Below are 11,849 nucleotides of genomic sequence, written 5' to 3'. Positions count from 1 at the left end.
GTACATATAATTGAAACACAATAGAGCAGTGACCTAAACTTGATATAAGTTTATTTTTCAACTAGGTAAAAGAAAATCAGAGTTTAGCAATCCAGGTGTGCTATGGAGATACCACAAAGTCCTCAGAACCTTCGCATCTATCTTTCTGCTCTGTCATCCTCAGCAGATGGCTTCTATCCTCAAGATCACCTCATGACCCAAAATGGCTCCAAGCACCAGTCATCATGCTCTAGACAGCAGAAAGGTAGTAGTCCAGAAGGGCACAAGGATACCCCTCAAAGCCAAGTTGTCTCCCATTAAGAACCTTCATAGAAGTTCCATATAATACTCCTATTGATATCCTGCTGGCATAACTTAATCACCGGAGCATATTTAGTTGTAAGGTAAAGTGAGAAATGCAGTTTTTAAGCTCTATATGTCAGTCATATGAACAAAATCAAGACTCTGTTACTAAGGTAGAAGGAGAGAATGCATTTGGAGTAAGCATCTAACTGCCTCTACCACATCTCCCTAACCTCTCTACTCCTCTACTTCTCATTTCAAGCAACTCTTTTACTGGAAAGAGACCATCAGGTGTCAAATCCCTTAATAGCTCTCCCCTCCACTTCTAACTGACCTGTTTACAGAAACCACTCTTACTTACTTTATTCCTTTCTGAGAAGAGAAGTGCCTTTACTCCTCCCCAAGGCTAAAACCTGTGCTTTTCATATGTGCTGTTATCATCTTTCTAGTGTGCATACATCAGTAAAGCTGTTAAAAGTTTTTAAATTTTAAATTCATTCACTTCTTAATCCCATACCATCTGTTTTCCACAGTCATTGTTCTGAAACTCTTCTAGCTAGGGTCAACAATTAATATCAAATTGCCAAATCAAAAGCAAGTTTTCAAAAAACAGTTTTATAGTTCCCCCCAAATTAACCCTAAGAATTATCATTTAACCCCACTCTTCTAAACCTCCATATATACTCCAAAAAGTTGAAAATAAATACTAAAAAAAGTGCATGTACAGGCAAGTTCACAGCAACACTATTCACAGTAGCCAATAGATAAAAGCAGCTCAAACATCCATTAATGGATGAATAGACTTAAAAAATTGTAGCACATTTATGCAATAGAATATGATTCAGCCATAAAAAGCAATGAAATACTGGTAAACAGTACAACGTCAATGAACGTTGAAATCATTATGCTAAGTGAAAGAAGCCAGACACGAAAGGTCACATGTGTTACAGGATCTCATTTATATGAAATACTCAGAATGAATAAATCCATGGAGATGTGACACAGATTGATGGTCACCAGAGGCTGGGAAGACGCCACCTGATACATAGAGGGTTTTACTTTGAAGTAATGGAAATGTTTTAGAACTAGACAGAGGGGCTGTTTGCACATGTTGTGAATGTCCTAAATACCACTGAATGGTTTGCTATGAAATAGTTGATTTTAAGTTATGTGAATTTCATCTCAATACATTAATTACTCTTTTATAACGTCAGTTTTCAGTTCTCATCTTACTCATACTTTCCACCACTGACCACCATCTACTTCCCAAATTCTTCCTTCCCTTGATTTTCGCGAGCATCAGTTTTTACTGGTTTTCTACATGCTTCTCTCACCATTCTTACTCTTTCTCTTTTGCTGGTTCAACTTTTTTTTTCTTTTTTTTTGTAATCATGTGATTTTGGAGAACTCTCCAGACTATTTTGGTTCTCTTCTGTTTTTGTTCCCCTAGGCATCTCCCCTCCATTATCTCAGTTCTATTAGAGAAAAGTTAATGCTCTTGTCCTCGTGTCTCTGGATAAAGAACTTCCATTCCCAGGAAGAAACTATTGGAAAAACCCACCTGAACTGACCCTTTTACCTCCCATGGAAGAAGGAGTGAGTGACTTATCTAATCGAAGAGTGACAAAAATCTGACACTCAATTTTACACTGAACTTTATAAGGAGAGGTTAAGATGTTAAAGTTCATGGTTCCCGTGTGGCTTATCCTCTCTCTTTTTATATCAGTCTGGGTAGAAACATAAATTCTGCTCTCCTCCACAAGCTAAGCTTAACTGTAGGCTTTTGGAAGGAAGTTAGTAATTTCAAATCAGAAGGGAGAGTTTTAGGAAACATAACTGTGGCAACAGATCCAAGCTACATTCTCCATGCCAGTCTTGTTAGTAATAAACAGAATATTGATCTCCATCTATTGAAATCTTTATTCCTCTATTTTTAATTCAGAAGGGTAAGGATATGGTCTAACAACCTTTTAAGCGTCAGTAGGTTCCAACCACAACTTCAGTGCCAGTTGCTACCAAATTTATCACTCTGGCCCCCTTTTGTGTTCTTCTTTTTTTTAAATTGAATTATAATTGATATATACCGTTGTATTAGTTTCTGGTGCACCAAGTACTGATTCAGTATTTCTATACCTTACAAAATGATCACCGTGATATGTCTAGTTACCATCTGTCAGCATTCAAAATTATTACAATATTATTGACTATATTCCCTATGCCGTACATTAAAGCCCCATGAATTACTGATAACTGGGGATTTGTACCTCTGAATCCCCTTTATTTTGTCTGTCCTCCCACCCTCTGGCAACTGCCAGGTATCTCTAAGTCTGTTTCTGTTTTGTTTATTCATTTGTTTTCTTTTTTTTTTTTTAGATTCTACATATAAATGAATTCATATGGTATTTGTCTTTCTTTCTCTGACTTATTTCACTTAGCATCATACCCTCCAGGTGCAACCATGTTGTAAATGGCAAGATTTCATTCTTTTTTTTATAGCTGACTCATATTCCACTGTATATATATATGCACCGCATCTTCTTTATCCATTCATCTGTTGATGAACATTTAGGTTGTTTCCATATCTTGGTTATTGTAACACTGCAATGAACATAGGGGTTCGTATATCTTTTTGAATTAGTATTTTTATTTTCAAATAAATACCTAGAAGCAGAATTGTTAGATCATATAGTATTTCTATTTTCAATATTTTAAGGAGCCTCCACACTGTTTTCCACAGTTGGTGCACCAGTTCCCATTCCCACAAACAGTGTATGATGACTCCCTTTCTCCACACCCTTACCTACACTTGAGTTTCTTGTCTTTTTGAGTCTAGCCATTCTGACAGGTATGAGCTGGTATCTCATTGTGGTTTTGATTTGCATTTCCCTGATAATTAGTGATGGTGAGCATCTTTTCATGCACGTATTGCTGGTCCTGATTCTTATTTTCAGCTGACCACCTATCTTCCTCACCCATCCCAAACATCTCCTATATCATTATTTGGTTGATTCTTAAAACTTTAACTTTACTTAACATGATATCTGTAGTTACGAAGTATACCTTCTCTGGAGGCTCAAAATCATTAGACATCAACACATTATATAGTTGATTAGGATGACAAAATTAAGGAATCTTGGGGATGGGAGGATCGAAGGAGTTATGTGATCCAACCCCACTCCTGTACGTTTCCTAAAACAGGAACTGGGAAGCCATCAAGAACCAAGGCAGCTGACCTTGTCCCTTTTTAAATCTTGTCATGATTCCAGGAGCTACTGTGGTGCCCTTCTCACAGGGGCTCCTTTGTCACTCCGTTGCTTTGGAGGGTTTCTCTTACCTATAGCCAGTATCTGACGCTTATTACATTCTTGATACTTTTCATTATTGCCCACATTTTCCTCCAGCTTGTAACAATTAAAACACAAGGTTTCAAGTATAGGGTAACATACCCACCCATCCTAGTGTGTTTGAGCTGCTGTAGTAAAATACCATAGAAGAGGTGGTGTACAAACAACAGAGATTTAATTTCTCACAGTTCTTTTTTTAAAAAAACACTATTTATTTATTTATTTGACAGAGAGAGAGAGAGAGCAGCAGTGGGAAAGGGAGAAGCAGGCTCCCCACTGAGCAGGGAGCCTGATGCAGGGCTCGATCCCAGGACCCGGGATCATGACCTGAGCCGAAGGCAGACACTTAATGCCTGAGCCACCCAGGCGCCCCTATTTCTCATAGTTCTTAAAGCTGGAGAGCCAAGGTCAGAGTGCCAGCATGGTCAGGTCTGGGGAAGGTCTTCTTCCAGAGTGCATAATGCCATCTTATTGTATCTTCACACCAAGGAAAGCAGAGAGGAAGGAAGCTCTCTCACATATTCTTGCAGAAAGGCACTAAAGTCCCATTCCTGGGGGCTCCACCCTCATGGCCTAATCACCTCCCAAAGGCCCCACCTCCTAATATCCCCACTGGTTCCAGTTCCAACCTAAGAATTTTGAGAGGATGCACATTCAGTCTGTGACAAAACACTCCGCTTCATGTGCTCCTTGTGGAGATCTGATGGATGGGCCCCCTGGTCAGCGCCCTGCTCCCCCTCCTCCCGATGTGCCTGTCCCTACTGCAGAAGCTGCATTTGCAGCTAGGGTGTGGATACAAATTATGTCCCACCAATTAGATGCACTCTGCAAGATACAGAAGGCAGAAATGGGGCAGAAGCCCTCTCCTTGCCCCTTTTGGTCTGTTTGTTGGTTTGTTTATCTTTTCTGGCAAACAATATCTTGGAGACAGGAAGTTTTTCTATAACAGGGTTCCAGTGTCTAAGGACAGGCAGTTGTGACAGAGGCAGCAAAAGTAGTGACCTCCTGATTTTGGCTTCCTGATCTTTGGAGATGCCATTCAGACCGTGCAATGCAGGGTCCTTGGCTACAGGGTAGAATTCTACTCAAAATTTCCAGGGGTAGCCTCAGAGGTGGTAAGTCCCCTGGGATCAATCCTTCTGTATTATTCTAGGAGCGAGGATTTTGCTCCTCCCAGGCTTCCAGTGATTTTTACTATCACTTAATTTCCTTTATTAAATCCTTCTTGCCTAAAATAGCTAAAATGACTTCTCTTTGCTGCACTGAACCCTAATGGATACATTACACTGCTTTTTATCCCCAGTACTAGAAAGGAGTTAGAGATATCAGTTATTTTATGGCCAGGGACCCAGGAATGCCCACATCCCGCTCTGCTTATATCCCTTTCTATTAGAGTTCCTGAGGGAGCCATCTGAAAAAGGAATAATAAATAAAAATCAAAGTAACACTTTATTACTAATTGTGCACAAGCTTAAAACCTGAACACAATGCCTTGATAAAGGCTGGGGCCTAGGGCTGCATGTCCCAAATTCCCATCTTGACATCACTTCGTCTGGACACAGGCAGGAAAGAAGTTGAAGAGCGAGTCAGTGGAATCATCTAGAATCTATTTATTCATCCAGCTGTGAGAAGTAGGAGAGAAAGAGAAGAGCTCCGTGTGTTTTAAGGGACGGTAACCTTGCCCACTGGTCCCCAAGGACAGTCCATCTTTCTGGACCCTGAGCTCACAAACTAACAACTCTCCCCAGGGCAGGGGTGGGGTGGCTTTCGGCAAGAAACTGAGCCCAGAGGGTCAGTCATGGGAAACACAGTGGATATTGGCCAGGCGGGGGCGAGGCGGGGGAGGACTAGTGAGTATCTCTCAGTGAGAGTTAGGGTCTCCTCTTCTGCCTCATGTGAATGCTCCAAAGTATGTTCACATCCTGTCTGTACCTCTGAGGTCACTTGCAGAGCTAAATCCTGCCAGTTTTCATGAACTTTGTCAGGAATGGGAGTGTGTGAGTGAAGGAAAGAGAGGTAACAGTGATGAGGAAGCTAGCCTGTGGGTAGTGATATTAACAAAGCAGGAGGTGTTGATCGAAATCGACAGGGATGAATGAATTTAAGATTAACTGGCCCTAATGAAAATACTGGTGGAGACACTATTAAAATATACTGATTTTTCTGGGAGGGAAAGATTGAAAGCAGAAATCCTAGATGAACCTCTAACAGGCTATTTGATTTAACCAATCCCGGAGGGAGTAGGTGATGTGAACTACTAAGTTCCTTCTAAACTTTTGCGGTTCTACTCTGTACTTCAAACTGGCAGCACTTTATAGAGATTTTGCAGTCTCTAAAAAGCCTCCTGATTCAAATAAATCAACAAGCACTACTCTCTATGCTGCTAATAACTACCTCTAAAGGTACCCCTGCCAGGTCCCCTTATTTCTGTGCAAAAGGAAAGAATACATCTTTCTGAAAGCAGAGAAGGTAGACTTTGGAATTTCTTTTTTAATTTAAATTGATCCTTTGCGAAAATAGAAGAAAGTCAGAAAAGTTAAAACTATCCAGAAAACAAAATTCTGTTTTGTTTATATTGCTGAAAGGAATGTTTACATTGTTGATCTGATTGTGGATAGCTCAGATTTGCAGCCAAGTCCTTAACTGGCACTCTGATAATATTTAGCCATTTACATTAATACTGTCTTTGAGACTATATCCTAAGAATTCTGTCATCTCCACCAGAGATGAAATTTCTTGGGGGCAAAAACTGTCTCATTAACACCTTCACAGCGTAGGTGTGACATAGACTCTAGGAATCATTGGATGAATGAAGAGATGGTAGGCTGGATGGTTAAACAGATGGTTGCACAGATGCCTGGGTGGATAAATACAGTGAGTTATTTTTGTTATCTTAATCAGTACACTCCTTTGGAAGGGCTTCCAGATGAATCTGTGTGGTACTAAACACTTGAAAGAGACACAGGAGGAGCCAGGGATGATAGTAAAACCCAGACAAAACACAACAGAACGTACTAGTATCGAAGGTTTTTTAAAAATGTTGACATTCTGAAGCCAATAACCCTGATTACATGTTTTTTCTTGTAACATTTTAAATTCTATTTTTCATTTTTAAGTTTCAGTATCCTTAAAATAATGCTGTGTTACTGTTAGCTCCAAGGAGGGTGTAGGAACACAGCTAATCTAGAACCTAGCCATTCAAAGTGTGGTCCGCCAAACAGCACCATCCCCACCACCTGGGACCACATTAGTAATGCAGAATCTCAGGCTTCTCTCTAGATGTACTAAACCAGAATCTGCATCTTTTTCTTAAAATCTAAATTCAATTAGCCAACATATAGTACATTGTTAGTTTTTGATGTTTGTTGGATGATTCATTCTGCATCTTAACAGCCTCCCCAACTGGCTCCTATGCACATTGAAGTCTTAGAAACACTGGAAGTAGGAGAAGCCCAGAAGCCATGGCCTCTCCCATCAGAGACTTAGTCAAAGCAAAGTGTGATAAATCCCAAGTCCCGTCCTGATGGTGAAGAAGTCTCAGGTGCTGACAAAGAGTTTGAGATGTTGGAACTTAAAAGGGGAGCTGCGGAGAATGGAGGCTGTGGGGAGAGGGGACAGTGTGTTTGTGTATGGGCTGGAGGGAATACCAGCAAAATTCATCTTCTGAACAACAGGAACCAGAGGAAATGCAGGAGGCTACTGTCAGCTGATTGAAATAGGATGCAGGGCCTCCCCCTAGGTTCCACTGCACTGACAGAGGATGGGAAATCCTTGGGTTCTCAAGCTGCCCCAAAGCTCTCTAACCTCTGGACAGCACTGCTGAGCCCTATAGCCTCAGGGAGGGGCAGCCAGGTCCATGTCTTGCTTGGGAAGGGGGACAATTGAGCGTGAACAGCTCAGCCACATCAGATTTTCTAACTTTGGCTAGAGGCCAAGTATCCTGCCGTGTGCTGGGTGTTTATTCCAAAGAACTAAGTCGGATCGCGGATGGGAGGTCAGACCCTAACAGGGAGAAGGTATGGCTGGTATCAAAGGCCCAAACTGACATATGGGGACAGACAGCTGAAGTGTCTCCTCACTCCCACTGGCTGGCTGGGTGACACTGTGCATATCGGTTCACTTCTTCAGCATACTTCTTGTTATTTTCTTAACAGTTGCTCAAGGGATTACAATACCCATCTTATTATAATTTACTTCAGGTTAATAGGGACAATTCTGGTAAAAATATAGCAACTGTGCTCCAATATAGCTCCATTTCCTTCTTCCTTCTTTGTGCTATTATTGCTGTTTTATATATAAATTATATATATAATAGTATAATATATATCATATATAATAAATAACACAAATTATATATAATATATAATATATAAATTATATATAATATATAATTATATATAATATATAAGTTATATATATTATATAATATAAATAATTATATGTATATATTATATATAATAAATTATATATATAATTTATACATAAATTATATATAATAATATATTATATATAATACATAAAATATATATAATATACATTTATATATTATATGTAAATTATGTTATATAATTTATACAATTATACATTTATATAATATAGATTATATATTATGATATATATGTCAAGCAATACGGTATCATAACCATTGCTTTGTGTAATCTTATATCTTTTAAACAAATTAAGATACAGATATATGTATGTCTAAAATCCACAGGAAGAAATAAGAATATCAGAGATGGTAAATCTTTTATTTTTTTAAGATTTTTTTTAAGATTTTATTTATTTATTTGACAGAGAGAGACACAGCCAGAGAAGGAACACAAGCAGGGGAGTGGGAGAGGGAGAAGCAGTCCTCCTGCGGAGCAGGGAGCCTGATGCAGGGCTCCATCCCAGGACCCTGGGATCATGACCTGAGCCGAAGGCAGATGCTTAACAGCTGAGCCACTCAGGCGCCCAGAGATGGTAAATCTAAAAATCTCTATGACTATATATGCCTTACGTATTGATACCTATATGTGCACATTTCAAGTCTGCCCAGCTGTTCCTTTCCCCTCAGCTCCACCAGGACTTGTGTGCATGCACATCCTCCCAGCCAGTGAGACGTGGAGGGCTCGTCTCATTTTCAAGATCTTCCTGTTAAATTTCTGGCCACAAGCTCAGGCTGGAAAGGCTGCAGGCTTTTGCTATTTGTTTGCTAATGAGTTTTCGAATATTACTGCCACTGCCCTCCTCTACAAATCAAGCGGATCCCCTCGGGCAGCCAAGCTGGTTTTCCCAGGCAGCCCCACCCAGTCGCGCTGTGGTGCTAGTAGGTCAGATTGGGGGTCAGAGGACGGAGCAGCCCAGGGCAAGAATGCCACAGAGTCCCATTGTTCTTCCCCAGAGCTCAGCAGGGTTTCCCGAATAAATGTTTCTCAATTTATTGTTTGCTTTTGTCAGTTTCCAGAGCCCTGAAATGGTTGTTTGGGAGAATTTTCTCTAGTTGTTTTTGTGGGAGAGAATTTGTCATCTTGTCCACTCTGCATTCCTAGAAGCCCAGCCTCCTATTCCCTCCAGTGGGCTCTGGGCTTTTCATCAGGACAATTAGGTCTCTTCCCCCCAAGTCCTATGCTCTTTTCACTGGACCAGGAAACCAAGTTTTGAGGAGCTAGAAGACCATTAAAGAGGACGCAGGATGCATCACCTCAGCTTCGGGCACCTTGTCTGACTCTGACTGGCTAAAGCAGTTTAGAAGGCTAGGGGGCACCTCGGAGACAAGGCTGCCACTGGTACAAATTTAAAAGGATTCTCCTTCTTCAAATAAACAAAATTTTCATTCGTTTATTATTGCACAACTAAACACTGTACTCAGGCCATCCCAGAAAAGTAGAAACCAGGCAGGGGGCTCCCTCACCTGGAAAGGAAAGAGAAGGGGAAGGGAAAGGAGTAAGTGGGTAAAAGGAGGGGTAAGATAGTGAAGGCTTTGGTGCCATAAATTGGCCCCAGTGTATGCATCCCACTCAGAAGAAAAGTAAAACCAAAGCCTCTTGCTTGGGCATTGCTATGGTCTGAATGCTTCTGTTTCTCTCCCCTCCCCCACCCCACAACATTCACACATCGAAATCCTAATGCCCAATCTGATGGTGTTAGGAGGTGAGCCCCAGCCCCTTGGAAGGTGATTAGATCATGTGGGTGGAGCCCTCATGAATGGGATTAGTGTTCTTATAAAAGAAACCCCACAGAGCTCCTTTGATCCCTTCACCATGTGAGGACACAGTGAGAAGTCAGCAGTCTCCAACTCTAGCAAGGGCTTGCACCAGAACTCAACTGTCCTGGCACCCTGATCTTGGACTTCCAGCCTCCAGAACTGAGAGAACAAAGTTTGTGTTGTTTATAAGATACCTGGTCTCTGGTATTTTATTATAGCAGCTCGAACAGACTAATACAGAAAAACACCCTTGGTTTTACAGGCTCTTCTAAAGGAGGTATGCGAGGGCCTGGCAAGCAGATGTGACGGCGTGCACACGTGTGCTCACATTCCTGGCCACTCAGCCACATCCTCATCTGGAGCACACACACCATTGGCAGGAGGCGCACGCCACACTCCCAGCCCTGCTCCCCAGCCGTGGGACTGTGTCTAGATAGGTTTGCTCTCCGATGCTGTCAGAGCATCTGAAAGCAGTAGAAAGATGAGAGAAGCAAGCCCAGAGAATACCTGGAGTTGCACAGGGACAGGACCAGCTTGTGTATGTGCATGCATCAACAAGTGGGCATGCAGGTGAATGTATATTGCTAGGTGCTAGTGCAAGTTTATGTCACCAAGAGCTCTCCCCTGCTGCTTTGAGAGTACTACCCCCATTCTCATAGAAGGTAAAATGAGTCCACAACATGAATGCTTTCCTTCCCTCACACCAGCCCTTCTATAGTGCACACTGTGAATGACTGTACAAAGGAAAGTTGGATAACCAAAATTTGAAAAGCACAGGAAAAGAGCAGTTTGAAAGATCAGGAAGCAGGGCACCACTCCTGTGATTAATGAACTTCAACCATATTTAATCATAGCATCACTCTACTTAAGATACAGATTCCTGGGAGAAAGCATCTCATTGGCCTGTCTTAGGCCATGTGTCCGTACTTTGGCCAGGGCCTGACAAGTGATCTTGAATAACAGCCCTTTAGCACTGTATCCTATCACAAAGAATAGTTCCCCAGAACAGAATCAGGGTTCTGTTCCTGAAGGGGAAAACACACTGAGCAGGCAAAAACAACAGATGGCTAACACAGAAAAATTAATTAGGGATCAGATTTCATTACTATAGGACTTCTCAGAACCTTTAATTAGCAAATTTTGTTTTATAAATCTTTAATAGGAGGTAAAATATGTAGCATTTCTCAATTTACCAAGGAACACTTTTTTGGCAGGTTATTTCAAGAGACAAATAAGTGCCCCCCCCAAAGAAAAAAACACCTTTGGAGAAATTAAACCATATTGCCTCTGTGCCCACATGTATTGTAGACCAGGAGGGCAAGAAATTGCAGTTTACCATGGACTCTCCAATGCCTAGAACAGACCTGGCACAGAGAAGGAACTGGGTAAATGGAGACACTGAATGAGTCTGTTTATATTATCTATACATTTTATCTCTGAAAGTCTAGATTGCATGAGGCCTTACAAGAGCCATGCTCATCAAAGGAAAATTCAGTTAGGTTCATTATATTGTGCTCACTAGTTCTGAGCAAACTGTCCATCTTCCACAGAGCCCCAGAGTCTATCGCTGAAGGGAAAATCCGGCATGTTGCCCGCACTCCTGAACCCCTTTGAGGCCTACCTCAGGCTTACACTGTACAAACTCCTGGGCAGGATGTGCAGTGGCTTTGAAATTCTGGCCCCTGCACCTCTCCTGCCCCTCTCCAGCCTCCACTTCATGCTTTTGCAAAATGACTTAAACGTCTCTAAGTAGGAAAGGTTGTTTAACTCTGTAACTTTGCAAATGCTGTTCCTCTGTCCAGAACGCCCTTTCCTGCCCGCTCCCCCTTTTGGCCACTTAGGAAACCCATCTTTCAAAATCCAGGTTCACTGTTAACCCTACTGTGAAGTTTCCCTGATCTCACCCAGCTTCTAGCCCAGTCCATCAAATACTCTCTCTCTCCTCTGAGCGGTGCACGTTCTTGAATTGCTGCATTCATCGCATACTGTTGCTCTAGATGCTTGTTTGTCTTCCCTGTTAGCTTACGAGCCCCGTG

Source organism: Zalophus californianus, chromosome 4 (genome assembly GCF_009762305.2).
Source record: "Zalophus californianus isolate mZalCal1 chromosome 4, mZalCal1.pri.v2, whole genome shotgun sequence".
In the NCBI taxonomy this organism is placed as follows: Eukaryota; Metazoa; Chordata; class Mammalia; order Carnivora; family Otariidae; genus Zalophus; species Zalophus californianus.
This window is presented reverse-complemented; position numbering follows the sequence as displayed.